This window comes from Octopus bimaculoides, chromosome 14 (assembly GCF_001194135.2).
Source record: "Octopus bimaculoides isolate UCB-OBI-ISO-001 chromosome 14, ASM119413v2, whole genome shotgun sequence".
Taxonomy (NCBI): Eukaryota; Metazoa; Mollusca; class Cephalopoda; order Octopoda; family Octopodidae; genus Octopus; species Octopus bimaculoides.
The window spans coordinates 24697995-24698532 of NC_068994.1; positions in this window are offsets into that span (position 1 = coordinate 24697995).

A 538-nucleotide genomic window follows, 5' to 3' on the forward strand; every position below is an offset into this window, starting at 1 on the left:
TATATATATATATATATGTTTATATATATATATTGCTTGTTTTATGCCATAAACCAATTTGAAGATATACTCGCTATTACTTTCATCTTTTATTGAGCGTGCTTTTTATTCTGGCTTATGGTCAAATAATAAACCAATATATAACGAGAGGTTTTTTATTTGACCATATACACGTACAGACACACGTACACGCACATACATATATGTACATATATGTGTTTGTGTGGGTGTGTGTGTTTGTGTGCACGTGTGTGTGTGTATGTTCTTGCATTTATGTGTGTATTTATGTGTGTGTAATCGCATATGTATGTACACACACACACACACACATATATACACACATTCTCTGTTTATTCTTCACAGAATATTCACATTCTTTTCTCTTCTTTTTTTTTCTAACTCGATTTATTAAGTTGCTGTTTTCCTACGTTTAATTCACTATCAGTTTTACCTGATCCCACCATTATCTTTTATTTTTAAAACATTTTGTCTCATATATTTCCCTCTCTGCTCTATGCCTCTCTCCTCTAAGCCTTCC